Below are 14471 nucleotides of genomic sequence, written 5' to 3'. Positions count from 1 at the left end.
CGTGAGCTATTCATCTTCCCTCCCCCTCCGACAAGACTGAGCAGTTCAATCCATTACACATTTTTCCTCGCAACATCTCTCTAAGGTACAGAGGTGACCTGCTTATTTTACAGATGGGAACTGAAGCAGTAAGAAACTGTACGACATGTCCACGGTCTCACAGAAGGAAGGGGCATAGAGAAGGGTGTTTCCCAACTAACTGGAGATTAACTGGGGCAAATTCCCAACACCTGGACAAACACCCCAACCTCCTGGCTTGCAGGGAAGGTTAACAGAACAGAGGAGCCAGATCCCTACACCCCATTCCTGGTAACACCATGGATTATTTAAGGTCTTTTCACTCCTCCATCCTTCAATTTCTCACCTAAAGAATCAGATTCACAACCCTCGTTAAGTACCATGACAGCTTTGTGGATTAAAGACTCGGCCTGGTTTGCCACCAACCTCCGCATCAGAAAGGCATATTCCAAAGGCTCAGTTTCCCATTTACCCCTCGTTCGCCATGTGTGTGCATTTTGAACTGGATCAGAAGGCCATGGCTAAAACAGGAGCACCACAAAGGTGGCTACAGAAGCGTTCCCGACTGAGAGGAACGGGCACATTTACAAACTTTTCAAGACGTTCATCCAAAAGGTTATTATCTCTCAAACAGGTGGATATAGTACAGCCTCAGTGGTTCCTCCCTGCAGCTGTAACTGCTCAAGACCTACTTCTCTGGGTCCTATACAAAGAGCTTAATTTATAAAAACAGAGGGATTACCTACCATGAAGGAACGTGCAGGACACCTCCCATCTCCCCCCCACGAGAAATCATTCTCATCTTGCTATTATTAATATCTGGAACATTATTAGCATGTACAAACTGTCCCCTCCCCCTCATTTTCTGGGCTCTCACCTCTCTGATCTTTGCCCTGGAGACCACAGACAACACACACCCACCCTTCTCTAGTAAACACTTCTAGCTGAAACCCAAACTTTTGGTTTTTGGAGTCAGTTACTCACATTGCTAGTTCCAGTCACCTTTTCCCAGTCCCTGCAGACAGGACTCAACTCCCCCAGCTTCCTTGTTCACTGCGCAGCCAATTTGTGGACCTGAACCCATCAGTGCTCGTTATGGAAGTGGGCCAAGATTTCCCAGAGCTGTACAGTACTTCCAGGTGCCCAGCTGCAGCCAGTCCCGTGGGCCAGTGCTCAGAGGGGTTGGCTAAATCACACTCGGGAACAGGAGCCCCTCTAAGGCCTTTCGGATTGGGAATGCAAGAACAGAGGGGCTTCACGGTGGCTGCAGCGCTCACACTGCCAGAGCCCCTTGGGTTGAATGAATGCAGCTCAGTCATCACCACAGATGGTATCAGGTGCCTGCAGAGTATGCAGAAGGGGGCAAAAAAACCAAAAACAACAAAAAAAAGCAAGTATGCCATCTTCCTATACAGCCACCTGATCCCTGCTCTACTCTGGACTCCAGCACCCTGCCAATTCCTGAGCTGGACGGGGCTTTGACTTGTTCTGACAAAAGCCTTTGCTTTCCAAATGCCAAACCGGTCAATAAAAGCTGGAGCCATGCTCACAGCTGCTCCAGCTGGACTTGGCTCTCCATGTCGTAGCTCCAGGCGATGATTTAGGGCTGCCTGCAAGCACTTTGTTACACTGGAAGGAGGAAGTTCTCAACCTTTCAGAGCTGGGCTGAACTCTGCACACAGGAGCCTGGGCAAAACCTTCCCCTGGGGCTGGCTCAGAAACAGCTGGGTGCCTTTCATTTCGCTTCAAGAGAAAACATGTTTTTTTTGTATCTAAGCAAAACGCAGCTAAAACAGTCAACTAGGGCGAAAAACATCCAACCAAGAGCACAGAGCATGAGAAGTCAGGTCAGGTCTAGCACAGATGTTCACCACGTAACTAAGGAAGTCCAGACTTCACATCCAGATCCAGACTTGCTAACTTACCCTGTCTGCAGATAGCAGGTACCATGCTTAAGGCCACCTAAGGAGCGGGGACTGAGCTGGGAAAAGAACGCAAGGTTTGTCTCAATCATCCTTCCTCACACACCACGATCAGCTCTTCCTCGTCTTCGGAGAAGCCTGATCATCATTTTGACGAGCATCACCGGCATCCTGGGCACAGAGCTCCACGCAGCTGCTCTCTGCCCAGAAACAGGACAAGTTCAATGCTGAGCGGCGGCAGCAAGCGCCCTTGCAGACTTGCAGGAGGCCGTGCAACGGTAGCTGGGGCACACTGCGAGGAGGAAGGTGAAGCGGGACAGGAAAAGCCACAAGCACCTCATCAAGCAGGTCCAGGGAAGGGGAAATCCTGCCATTAACAGGATCCACCGCCGAGGATTTCGCAGCTAACGAACTCCAGCCACTGAAGACTACAGCAAAAGCAAAAGCAGCAGAGCGTTTCTTTTCAGATAAGTTTCTTTTATCAGGAAGTTTGCACGCCTGGCCACCCACATCAGCCCGTTTGGATGTTCCCCCCGACTGGAAAGCAACTCCAAACCTGTGCCTTTAAATCCCCCTTGGCAGCAGGAGCAGAGGACCGGGCGAGCAGACACACCCTGCGCCGCGCACCGCCTGCTCCAGCCTCCGGAGCACACAAACATTTCCTTCCAGCTGCTCCTGCGCTGCAGCTCAGCAAAGAGCTGCCTCAATACCTGCCACACCAGAAGGGGAACGCAGGCTGTTTTACGCAGCCCTGTAAATACAGCGGCTTCCTATTTGTTTCCCGTAATCCCCTCCTCGTCCGCAGCGCTGGAAGCTCCTCTCTCAAACTTCTTCCTTAAGTCTAAATATTTAGAGTCGAGCAGGCATTCCTCATCATACGAGCAAGTTAAATATTGGCCCTAAAACAACAGCAAGTGCCTTTAAATGATTCTGGCCCGAGAAGCACTGCTCTGGACTTTGATTTCTGGCTCTAAATAAAAACGGGAGCAAAGCACTGTGTGTTATTATACTCTCCTCCAGGACACATCAGAACGCAGGTCCCTCCGTGCCCCCTGCCAGGACCCCAACAGGCAGCGGGAACTGTCCCTTGCTAGCGCTTTAGCCCAGCCCAGGTGCCCGCTGTCACCGAGCCAAGCCCTCTGCAGTGCATCCTCTGCACCAAGCCCAAGACTGAGTCTCGCTTCCAGGTCCACACGTGTGCTCAGAGAGACGTTAGAGAAGACTAACTGGGAACCGTGTGCAGCCAGGGCCTTTGTAAGCCACGTGTGTTAACCTCTCCTCCGCTGCCTCCGTTCTCAAAGACGCCTACCGGGCTGTTCAAGCCGATCTCCCCAGTGCATAAAACGCTCCGGGCTGTCCCAGCTACCTGGCAGACGTGCTAGCTCCGGCAAGGAAGTATCCCAACAAGGTAGAGGCCCAACGAGTCAGAGAGAGGTCAGCACAAGCACAGGGAGTGGGGAGGGCGAGGAAGAAAATTGCAGTGAGCTCAGCACACCTGGAGCACATTCTGCACACAGGCGCTGGGATGCTGCGGGGATTTTCCACACTGAACAGGGGAGGAGTGCTTCCGTCACGACTCCGTCTAGCCGTTCCCAAGTGGCCAGAGCCTCTGCAGAGAGCCGGCCTCACCTCAGCCCGGAGCAGCTCTGCAATGCCCAGTCACTCCGGAGCCAAGCCCATCGGCAGCCGAGTCCCTGCTACATCACCATGCTGCTCACACACCTCCTGCTGAAGGCAGGCTCGCGTCTGCACTCTGCAAGCCAAGGCAAAGTGTGTGCGTGCCAAAACCACCTGAAACCAGAGCGCGTTCAGGTGGAGGGGGGGTCTGCCCACCGTTTCTCAGCGGCAAATGCCACGACAGCTTTACCCGTAGAGATTCAGCTAGAGGAAGGTTACCGCAACGCAGTGCAAGCGTGCCCGAGAAGCATGCTGCATAACGTCACAAGTTCACAGCACTTATTCTATATCCAGCTAAATTCAGTGCGGTGTGTCGGCTGAGCCTCCCTTTTACTTTCCTGAACTTGGTGCCTGCAGATCCAGTAAGCCCCAGGAGCAGCCCTTCTTTGCTCCCACACTCCAAGAAGCTGGCCTAGGAGGGAGAACACGGGCCTGAACGACGGAGAGCTGCTTCCTAGCAACATCCCTCGCTATCGCTCGGAGACACGAACATCCAGCTAACCGAGCTCCAGCTTCAAGTTCAGCCTGCAGGGCGTCTCTATCAGCCAGCAGCACAGAATAGCCACAATGGTCCTGGCGTGCTGGAATTCCCTCTTCTCATTCCTCCCTTCCCGGCGCCAAGACACCTACGGCAGCACTTCAGGCTGAAGATTCAGTTCAAAGCTCCGACAGTCTCTTCTCAGGATCCCCCGATCAGGTATACACCGCTATGAAAACAGCACGAGTTTATCCCTCAAAGCACTTCCTATTCTTTCCCCAAGCACAAAAGCCCACCGAACGACTAGCTCCAGCAAGCAAGTTTGCGCACGAATCCTCATGGCTCAAGCCAGAGACTAGTCTGTACCTGTCGGCATCGACATGTCTGATGTCTTGTCCCATGTCATGCTGACCCCAAACCCATCAATGGAAGGGGCAACTGCTGCTCCTAAAAATTGCTGCTCGAAAACGTGAGCAGTCTCTTCCAATATATATAACGCATCTCCCTTTCCAACACATGTTCTCATTAGTTTCCTTAACGTTCACTGTGCTCTGGAGTACAAAAGCTAGACTTCAAATAAAGCCTACAACGCCCTTGGGGTAAGAGGAATCAACACAGTCGGGAGCGGGGGTATTCCAGGAGAGCCTTAGTCTGTCCCTTGCCAACATATGTAACATGGAAGATGCTGGAAAGTCCCACTCTCACCTTGCACCAACCTGGAGAAGCTAGGCAGAGAGAGTACAAACTTCATCACTTCAAAAAGCCCACGCCGACAAAGCAAAACAAAAAGGGTTTCTTGCTTTGTTGTTTACACCTCAGTGCTATCTCAAAACCAAAAAGCAGCAAGGTTTCCTACCTGAAAACATAGCTGTCAAAGACAGAGTCTGTAAGAATGGAGCTTCTGAGCAGTAGAAACATCACACCTCTGTTTTAAATTGGATTACTATTGACCTTTCAGAGCCCATTCAGCCCCTAATATCCTGTCCAACACCTCTATGCAACAGTCACTCTTAGTGTGACTTCCCAGCATCCAGATTAGGAAAGGGAATGAACCCACTCAAGACTGGCCATGCTCACCTGGTATCCATGAAACCCCACCAGCGCTCCTTCTTCCTGTGCACAGGTCTGCCCAGCCACAGACTAGCAGGGCTGCAAAGCTCTTCCAAAGGAAAGCTTCAAAAAACCTAAGTTCAAGACCAATATTAACCCATGGTAATTAACTTAAGAATATCCCTCTCAGGCTGACAAAACCCAAGCATCACCTGCCAAACATCTAACTGACCATTTGGAAAGCAAACGCCAGGCCTCCTTCATTAAAAAACGTTACATCACATTAAATAACAAAGGGTTACGGGACACACTTTGGTCGGCGGACACACAAAAACAAATGATTAGAAAATACTAATGAGTCTTTCCTTCCAGGTTCTCAATGTCTCAGACACCCTGGGATTCCAACAAGGGCTTTATTTCCAAGACCTGGCTGCAACAGTGTCTTGGCTCATCCCAGCTACTGCTCTCGTATTCAACCTACTACTACCCCTGTTCCACAAACACCAAAGAAAACAGCACTGTCCCCACCATACCACATCAGGCAGTCGAATGCAGCCTCCAACAACCAACACTGGAGAGGAAGCAGAGAAGCCTGTAGCACTGGGAGCCCCTTCCCAGGCGCGAGGCTGAGCTATTCTGTACCTGGAACAGGATTCCAGGCTTCCCTCAAGTCACCATCTTAGTGCAAGTCTTTTTAGCAATCATGGGAGCACTCAATTTTACTGTCTCAGGTGAATTAGCCTCAAGACACCAAGACATTCACTTCCTAGAAGTGAGAGTGTTTATGCTGCAACTACATCTTAAGTGACAATGGTCTGATTACAGGGGAGAAGGCAGATGCCAGCAGGCTATCATTTGGAAAATGAGAACTGTCACTAACCTTCCAGTAGAAGAATAGAGACTTTACAGGCACTGGAAAATCTTCCTGGACACGTAGTGAACTTTTGTCCATGACCTTTTCAGAACTAAGGAAGCCATTTAAAGCCTTTCAAGAGCTAATCGTGTTCCTCTGCCCCAGGAACGCACTCTCCTTATCGTGGGCCATTAAAGAAATCAGGGACATCCCACTCCATGTAGCGTTCTGAAACTTGTAGATAAAACCTTGCAGGGCTTTTTAGTTTACCTGAAGAACCGTTTCCTAATGAGGGTACAAAGCATGGGATCACCTCAAAACTTAAGCGCACCAATCTGCTGCAAAATTACCACTGCAGCAAGCAGAACGTACACTTTTTGTTTTCCGCACATCACAAGCATTTACACCCACTGTAAATTAGACTCACTGTACCCCTTTTTCCTCCCGATCACAACAGCGTTGCTGCTGCAACCAGGCAAACCCCAAAGCAGAGGTGGAGAGCACAATTCTGAACACCTCAGGCTCCAGACAAGCCTTGAAAAGCAGCCTCACGTTTCGCACCAGCCGCCAAAGAGCCATCCAACAGCTGATGCTGTAGCAAAGACAGGGCAGGGGATACGCCGGAACAGCTCAGCTAGGTGCATGCTCTGCGTTAAACTTTTCTTTCTTTCTAAGCCAGTTATGAGGAATGAGGAAAATGCATCAATGTTAAACGTAAGAGGAGGCTCCATCCAACAGAAAGTGCAGCCCAGGGTTGCAGCATGAGCAAGGAGTTAAGAGAATCGGCCAAGAGACGGAGGGCAACCAGAGTGAACCTGGGAGCCAGAGCGAGCCCAAGTAGCCTGTGTTCAGCTGGTCCAGCAGAAAGTCACCTTTATACTTCCCTCACAACTGAGTCCTGCTTCTTCTCTACAGCTATGCGCTTACCGGAGATACTGACTGCCAGTAGGAAGAATAAACATCCACTCTAATAAAAACCAAAACTATTTATAAACACGCAGCTTTTCTAACGGGAAGAGAACTTTTTCTCCGGCAGAATTCCAGAGTCACAATGAGATGAGTTCCCCCTTCCTCCCCTCCTAGCTCTTATGGTACAGCAGGACTGAACCAGTGCAAGCAGCTCCACATCTGGGCCGGCAGAAGGAGGCTCCGTTCCAAGGCTTCTCACTGCGCCAGACCAAGCCAAGTGCGTCTAGTCAAAGCCCAATTACAGGACTGAGGGCAGAGCCATTCCCACAAGCTCTGAGCACGAAGCCACTGTAAGTACCTGAAGGAAGTTCCTAGCTTAAAATCAGAGTCTTTGCCCTCTCAGCAACATTACAAGGCAAGACGACAGGTCTTAAGAGTAGTGCGAGGCACAACAGGTCACTCAGCACAGGTCTGAAAGCCCATGTTAACCAGCCCTGCTTGCAAGGCACCGTTCAGTGAAAAGAATACAGAGTCCCTGCCACGGCCATGAGGTTTGCACCACCTGCATTTAAAGTCACCAGGAAGGGGCCAAAGCACAACTTGCCACTCACCAGAGGCTTCCTTACGATCTCAGACAAGCCTTTTGCTGTCTGTAGTGCTGCAGTTCCCCTATCTGCAAAAGGCGGATAAACAGTTGCCTACCCTGACGGTCTCGTGCTGGCACTAGTCCTTTTACCAGCTCTGCGAGACCCTCAGGCTCCGAAGGCTACGCGCATACGTAGACGGGCTGCTCAAAGCAAAGGACTGCAGGTGGGAGCTCAGCCCATCACAGCATCGCTCAGCCACAGGAGCTAGGAAAACCACCGCTCGGGTCACGGGGCAAAGAGAAGGCTACAGAACACAATCAGGCCCGAGTCCAGTAAACATGTTTATTGGCAGCTGCTCTAGGACATCGTCTCTTCCAGCCTAGTGGGGCTGGAGGGTGGGGGGAAAATACCGATTTGTCCATAAGCACAACCCTCCTGTCATTCGCATTGATCCGCTGAGTCACTCTCCTAATAACACTTTTGACAACACTTGGGCTGCCCAGGAGCTGAAAAACGGAATACAAAAAAAAAAGAAGGGGGGGGCAACGCAGAGTCTCTCCGCTGTGCTCCGACAGCGGCGGAGGGAAGCACTCGCAGGGCAGAACTCAAACCTGCTGAACTACAAGTGCCAACTTCCTCCTCTTCGCTCGCTCTTCTGAAGAGTGCTGCAACAAGAAAACCAAACACAAACCACACTGCAGGGGCAGCAACACAGAGCTCCATTCAGCGCTCCCAGAGAAACTGCTGTACAGAACAACATTCTCCCCTGCAAACCACCACCGACCGTACCCCAGTCATTTTGATGCAAGTGTAAACTAGAGAGGCAGCTGCTTTTGCAAAGAAAACTACAGAAGCGGTTTATAAGGCACTGCAGATTTGCAAACCAACCACCAGGAGATCAGATCCCAACGCAGCCCAACATGGGAAGGCAGCTACAAGCTAACGAGAAGATCAGCAGGCCACCTTTGGTGATGGAGCTGGAGAGGAACCCAGGGCTCCCCAAACATGCGTACCACCACTGACTTGAGAGAAGCTGCCACCAGCTTGGCAGCAGATTTGCTTTTGATCATCTTTTGTCTGCACCACAGGACTACAACCCGTTCAGGGGACCAAGAGGTGCTAAACAGTGAAACACTGGTCAACATTGATTTTACCCGAAATGCACTGAATTCAAACAAACCCAAAAAAGTCTTTGGCAGGTTACTCGCAGCAGTCAAGCTTACCCAGTCACAGAGAAGGCCTCTCCACACTATCCCCATGGAGGCCTCCTGCCCTAATTTACAGCGATTCTTGTTCAGATACATTGGCAAACACCAAACCTTTTCTCCAATCCGTTATATAAGGCCCAATTTTTAAACCTCTGTGCTGGCAGTGGGCAGATGGGGGCACGCTGTGTGTGGCACGCTGACAGGACAGTCCAGCTGGCAGATGAACTTACACACTCCTCAGAACTCATTTCCAGCCATCCAACCACTTGTTGTACAAGAGGAAAACAAACGGATTAGTTCACGAGGCAACTTCCAAACACACTGATGCAAACCATTCACACACCAATCAGTTTATGCACAGTTGGAGCAAAGTCCCGGCTACCTTCGACTTGTTTAGAGCAGACTAATTTCACGACAACCCGAAAGAGGTTTAACAAACTTCATTTTTAACTTCAGAAACACCTATAACATGGCGGGTCCCCAAGCCGCGCAGAGCGCAAAAGCGTTTCCTCAAAGGAAAAGACTCTTTTCCTAACAGCCCCGTAACTTCAACTCGCTCGCCCTCGAGGTCCGAGAGCCCCAACCTCATTCGCTTCTGCCAGCCACGGCACAGGAGCCGCAGGCCTCGGCCAGCACCGCTCCCCGCTCGCGAGGCTGGCACGAGGGAGCTGCTCCTTGTGCGCAAACCTCTCCTTTCGGCTGCCTGAGGAACAGTTAAAGTCAACTCCTTGCTGGTGGGGGCAGATGGAGGGTGGGGAGGGGGAGGGGGGTTATTTTTCCAGTTTCTCACATTCATCCTCACCAGCTTTGCTAAGGCGGGGGGGAAAAAAAAGCTATTTTAAAGCCCAGAAGGCAGCACAACCCCTTTCCCCAAATAAACACTTTCCAAGCCCGCTGGGGAGAGGAAAGCCACATACAAAGGAGCCAACATCCTGCGAGGCTCCGGCCGCGCCGGCCAGGCCAGCGCGGGGTGCGAGCGAGGGGGACACAAGCCGGGGGAGGGGGGGAAGGGGGGGAAGGGGGGGCGGCCCCGGAGGGGGCTGGAGGAGGGGGCGATGCCGGGGACGGGGGGGGGGGGGGGGCGCGGGGCCTCCCCTCCCCCCGCGCTACAAAACAGGCAGCGCCGAGAGGAAACGCAGCGAGGCGGCGCCAGGCCTCAGCCCCCCCCCCGCCCGGCCGCCCCCCCCCCCGAGTTCCCTCAGCCCCCTACGGCCTCCTCAGCCCCCCACGGCCCCCTCAGCCCCCCCTCCGGGCCCGCCCTGGCCCCCTGCGGCCCCCGCGCCCGGCCCCAAGCTGCCCCCGGCCCCCTCAGCGCCCCGGCCCCCGCCGCCCCCCGCAGCCGCCGCCCGGCCCGGCCCGGCCCCCCCACGCCGGCACTGCCCGGTCCCGGCCGGGGCCAGCGGCAGCAACAGGGCAGCCCCGGCGCCGCGGCGGCGGTTACCTCCGCAGGCGCTCAGCGGCGGGCCGCGCTGCCGCTGCCCCGCGGCCTCCCCATGGCGGCGCCCCCCGGGCCGGGTCGCTCTAAGCCGCCGCTCGCCTCCCCTCACCACTCCACGGGCAGCGGCGAGCCAGCGACACCTCTACGCCGCCGGCGTAGGCTCCGCGCGCACCCATGCGCCCCCCGCCACGCCGCCGGCGCAAGCGCCCTTCCTGAATACCAACTCCGAAGCTTAGAGGCCCGGCGGAGCTGAGCGCAAGCGCAGCCGAAGGGAGGGTGGTGGCACAACGTCGTTGGCGTAAAGCGCGTTCGAGAATAGGCGGCTTGAGGCGAGCGAAGGGCCGGGGCGGGAGGGGTGGGCGGGAGCGCGGCTTTGCGGCAGCGGGTGGTGCTTTACGGCAGCAGCGCGCTTGGCGGCTACCGGCGGGGGTGTTCCCTTAACTCCTTGTTGCCCGGCGGTGGCGGACAGCGCCGGTTACACCGCCCCCTGCAGGGGCAGCGCCTGCAGGGGACAGGCCGCTCCATAGGGGACAGCTCCCATATAGGTCCAGCCCCCATAGGGCGCAGCTCCCCTATAGGGGACAGGCTGCTCCATAGAGGACAGCTCCCATATAGGTCCAGCCCCCATAGGGCGCAGCTCCCCTATAGGGGACAGGCCGCTCCATAGGGGACAGCTCCCATATAGGTCCAGCCCTCTATAGGGGACAGGCCACTCTATAGGGCGCAGCTCGCCTATAGGGGACAGGCTGCTTCATAGGGGACAGCTCCCCCCCCACAGGGGACAGGCCCCACTATAGGGTATAGCTCACCCATAGGTACAGCCCACCCAGGGGACAGGCCCCTCTATGGGGTACAGGTCCCACTATGGGATATAGCTCCCCTATAGCGGACAGGTCCCACAGGGGTACAGCCCCCTATAGGGGACAGGCCCCACTACGGGGCACAGTCCCAGTGTAGGACACAGTCCCCAGTATGGGGTACAGCCCCACTATAGGGTGCAGGTCCCAGCACAGGGTAAAGTCCCCTATAGGGGACAGTCCCCAGCATGGGAACCGGCCCCGTCGTGGGGCACCCCACTCTCCGGGGTGTTGCCCCCATATAGCGGACCGGCTGCGGCCCCGAGCACCTTCACCGCTGACACGGGTCAGTGTCTGAGCGCGGCTCATCCCGGCAGGCAGCAGGATTCCCACCGTGGGAGCTGCCCTGGCCATAAACCTCTTTAGAAGCAATCTAAGGGATTTGGCTTAGCGCCGGTGCTGGCATTTGCCACAGCCCTGCTCCCCCCTACACCCCCCCCCCCGGCTCTTTGCGTCCAGTTACATAAAGCTGCGTTAGGGACTGGCCTTCAAATCTTTTGGAAGGGGAAACGGATTTGCTTGCCTGCGAGGGAGAGACGCGGCGGGGGGTACGCGGGGCGCGAGAGGGGCAGAGTCGCTGCGTGCAACGTCGTGCGGGGTTTTCCCCCGGTGGGTGAGGCGACACGGCCTCCTCCCCGCCGCCCCCAAACACCCAGGGGCGAGGGGGGGAGCAGAGAGCGGAGCAAGAACCGAGCGTGTTTGTGTGCGCACGTGGCCAGAAAACCCTTAATCCGAGTCCTCGGGCAGGACTGAGGAGTGACCGATGCTTTCAAGTTGCCCCCGTCTCCGCTGAGCCGTAACCCTCGGGCCGCGAAAGCGGGTGAGAAACCCTCATCCGAGGAATTGTTCTGCTGTGACCGGCTGCTGGAGAAAAACCTCTCCGCTGGGCACTTTGGTGGTTTGAGAGGCATAAAGAGTTTGCAAGGGGGATTAGTGCCTTCCCTCCAAAATTCCTGAAGGGAGCTAGAGCCGTTCGGGGCTGAGCTCAACCGGGAAAAATATTTAACAAATGATCCTAATGCAAATGGAAAAACAGAGGCAAGCAGACAGAGGAAAATACACTCCCTGGCCTGGAAATTTATGGGAGCCCCAGAGCCAGGGAACAGAGACGTGAGGCTGCAGGCGGCCACCGCGGTCCTTCCCCATCTGATGCAAACCCCAGCTCCGAAGAACGGCCAGCAATGGGGGATCGAACATGGGGTGGAAGATCTGGGGGAGGGAGGGATCTGCCGATGGGCTTCCCTCGGGCAGAGCCCGGAGCTGGATGGGAACAGCCGAGCGCCTGGTGGGACTCCAGTATCACACCTAGGGCCAGCTGGATGCAGGAGAAGATGGATCAAGCTCCGGCTAGATCTCCGTTATCCGTTATTAATGACTGACGTCACTTTAAATACACGGAGGGCAGGAATTTTATAGGCCCTTAAGCCTTTTCAGAGCAGCCTGCCGCCGACTTGCAGCACCCGCTCGCACTGCCGACGGCGTCTTTGGAAGCTCTCCCTAAAGCCCCGCTCGGCCGGCTGCCGATGGCAGGCGCGTTTCGTTGGGCAACGCACCCCCGCCGACAAGCAGAGCAGGTTCGGCAGGCCGGAACCGTCCTGCTTCCAGGGGGTAATGCCTATAAATAACTATGGATCCAACACCCCAGAGCAAGAACTGCTTGCGCTGCTGTTGAGGTGGAGCAAGGGAGCTCCCATCGGGATTTTAACGGGCCGAAGGTTCAGGCTGGTGGGAAGGTGCTGAGACTGGAGGCCAGATGAGCCCTCAATCCCCAGTGTCATCTTAGAAATCCTTTCACTTCCTCCAGTTTGGACTTACTGTAAAATTGGGACCTGTTTTCCCTGGAGGAAGATAAACCACAAGAGTTTCCCCCAAGTGTTTGGGTGCGTTAAGCTTTCGCCTCTCTGAGCGCCGATGGTTTAATCGCTGCCATCGGAAATGGTTTGGCTGCGGCCGATTCCGCCGCTCTGAAACCAAGGGGCTGCAAAGCGGCAGCCCTGCTCGGCCTCCCTCTTTCCAGCGCGAGGCTGCAACGTGCCGCGCTAGACGCTCGCGAACCTTGCTCGGGGATGAGCACCATGGAAACAACGGTAATATTCCGATAAATAATTCAGCCATAAAAAGTCTCTCCTTGCGCTCACTTGGTAAAGGAGGGCGCAGCCGGGAGAACCGCTTTCTCCTGTCCATGGCGTGAGAACCGTCCCTGTTGGAGCCTTTCAAATAGTATTGGATATCAAGAGCTTTTTAAGGGTTTTTTACTCTCACCTTGATGGCATAGGTCAGATTCGCCCAGAAATATTTGCAGCCAGTGGCCAAGGGAGCTTGTGCGAGCTCAGGGAGGAAGCAGGTCTTCACCCGCCACCATCGCTCCAGATATCCATTTCATCTTTTCCGCTCAGTTGAATCAATCCTTCCTCATTTCTAGGGGACTGTTGAGATTTCTCTCTCAAAACTTGGTTTTGCTGATGAACCAAGCCAGCATTTATCTAAATTATTTTTTCCCCATAAGCGTTTCTAGAAGAAACTGTTACGATTTAGGAGGATTTGGAGAATAAAGCAAGCTCCTCCGTAAGCGAAACACTGATTTTGCCATCCTGCGGCAGTGCTGTTTGGGGGCTTCGCGTGCCCCTTGCATCACACGATGGTGCATTACTTCCACTGCCATCTTACAAGGATGCAGAGGTGCCGGTATCTGCATCCCATACTGGAGATGGGGATCAAGTTGTTCCCAAAATACCCGGCTGGGCAGCAGCAGAGCTGGGAGCAGAGCCAAGGTGCTGAGCCCTGGCCAGGGGTTGGACCCGGGGTGATTGGAGCCCCGGGAGGAGGGAGCTGGGGGACGCGGGCACCCATGGGCGAGCGGCTGCTTCGCTCCGGCCCCTCCGGGCTGAGGCTGCCGCCTTCAAACCAAACTCGAGGGGCCAAGAGCGTTGCCCGCGCGCAGCCCGGCCCCGACCTCCCCGCACACACAGGCAGGGGACAGAGTCCGGCCGCCAAACCGAAGTCCAGGGCTCGGACAAGCCTGCTTCCCGCGCTCGCGGGGTAAGAGGGGCATCTCAGGCCTGCCAGCAAAGCCCTTCTCCCCCTATTTATAGTCCCACCACCCCACTGGATCCCAGCTCCTTTCCCCCCTCCCGGGCCAACGTGCGAGTCCGCCACAGTGATTTACAGCTATGCTTCCTCGGGGGCCGGCAGCTCTCCAGCAGCGCGGGGGGAAGAAGCACACGCGTCGTTCAGATATTCGGCTCGAGAATTTAACCCACCTTCCAGCGCGGGAGACGGGGAAAGCAAACAGTTTTGATTTTATTTAGCTCGAATCTCCAGCGTGCCGTAACTCAGCGGTGAACACGCAGCGTGCCAAGCGCAGCCTGCGGAGATCGATACAACCCCGTGCTACGGGAGCAGCTCAGCGGCAGCGCGTTAGTCAGAAAAGCCAGGGGATTTCTGCTGGGAAAGCATCCAGCCAGTAGCCCTGCC

At 55.0% G+C, this 14471-nt stretch overlaps 1 protein-coding gene across 4 annotated transcripts in view; it reads right to left on the bottom strand.

Annotated features, from left to right (window-relative positions):
- Positions 1 to 10481, bottom strand: part of CSNK1G2 (casein kinase 1 gamma 2) — a 52262-nt gene extending 41781 nt beyond the window's left edge. The window contains exon 1 of one of the 4 annotated variants that reach the window (XM_067312606.1): positions 10361 to 10481. The gene's annotated coding sequence lies outside the window, so the exon portion shown is untranslated. Of the gene's footprint in view, positions 1 to 10143; positions 10331 to 10360 lie in introns of those variants that run through there. The other 3 variants (XM_067312608.1, XM_067312604.1, XM_067312607.1) reach the window with 3 other exon arrangements.
- Positions 10482 to 14471: the final 3990 nt, after the last annotated feature.

This window comes from Apteryx mantelli, chromosome 30 (genome assembly GCF_036417845.1).
Source record: "Apteryx mantelli isolate bAptMan1 chromosome 30, bAptMan1.hap1, whole genome shotgun sequence".
Classification (NCBI taxonomy): domain Eukaryota; kingdom Metazoa; phylum Chordata; class Aves; order Apterygiformes; family Apterygidae; genus Apteryx; species Apteryx mantelli.
Note: the sequence above shows the minus strand (reverse complement) of the source record. Positions and strands in the feature narration are given on the sequence as shown.